Source organism: Habropoda laboriosa, unplaced genomic scaffold (assembly GCF_001263275.1).
Source record: "Habropoda laboriosa isolate 0110345459 unplaced genomic scaffold, ASM126327v1 scaffold90, whole genome shotgun sequence".
Lineage (NCBI taxonomy): Eukaryota > Metazoa > Arthropoda > Insecta > Hymenoptera > Apidae > Habropoda > Habropoda laboriosa.
The window spans coordinates 2184787-2185851 of NW_017100218.1; positions in this window are offsets into that span (position 1 = coordinate 2184787).

Here is a 1065-nt window from a genome sequence, read left to right on the forward strand (position 1 = left end):
AGTGAAAAGAGGCGAACGAAGAAGATTGGGGTACAGAGAGAGGGACGGACGGCATAGACGAGCGTAGCGAAGAAGCGAGACGGATAGCGACGATAGAGAAGGGAAGAGTGTGTGCGTGTATGCGTGAAAGAGTGAAAGGGGTTAGAGAAAGAGATAAACGAAGGACGGCGCCATACTGGCTCCCTGTAGTTTTCGTGGCACGTTAGGTGATCTTTCTTTCTCTCTCTCTCACTGACACTCTCGATTCAGTTTACGACTCGTCGATCGTCCGTCGTATCGTATGGAAGACTCTGATCGATCGCAAATGGTTTTTAGGTACATACAACCGATAGGCCGTCTCCGTGCCGGAACCGAGCAGACACCTCTCCTTTACGGATCGACGGGCCTGTTTTCCACTTCGTAACGCCGAAAGAAGAATCGCCGGTGGTGGTGTCACGACGGCGTTCTAACCACTTCGCTGGTCGCGTACGTAAACCGGTGGAGCACGCATACCAAGTATATACACGGAGGAATCGAACAGGCGCGCACGATGATTCTGCGCGTCTGAGAGTACCGAGTACGCAAGAGAGAGGGAGCAAGATAGCTAAACGGATAGATAGGTAGATAGGTAGATAGAGATAGATAGGACAGATAGAAGGTGCGGAAAGGGATACACGACGTCGAGGGCTCTCATATATATAGTATATTCGCGTTCGGTGGTGTATAAGAAAGAAAGAAAAAAGTGACAAACGGCGATTTACGGTCGAGTGGGGGTAACATATCCGATCGCGGGGAGGGTCACCAACGATGTTATCGTTGTTCGTCGCGCGTTTCTTCGACCTTCAATGACCAGTGTTAGCTCTCGGTGTAACCGATTAACAACAGACTCTCGCGAGTGTCTATCGATTGAACCGTTGAGAGAAGAGCAAAGAAGAAAGAGCTACTAACGAAAGAAGAAGAGGAAGAGTAGTACAAAGAAGGGAACGAAAGAATAAAAAAGGGGAGAGGAAGAAGATCCGGAGAAGAGACGAGTGATAAAAACGAGAAGAAGATAGAGGGAATTGGTGGCGACTGTGAGTGCGTCCG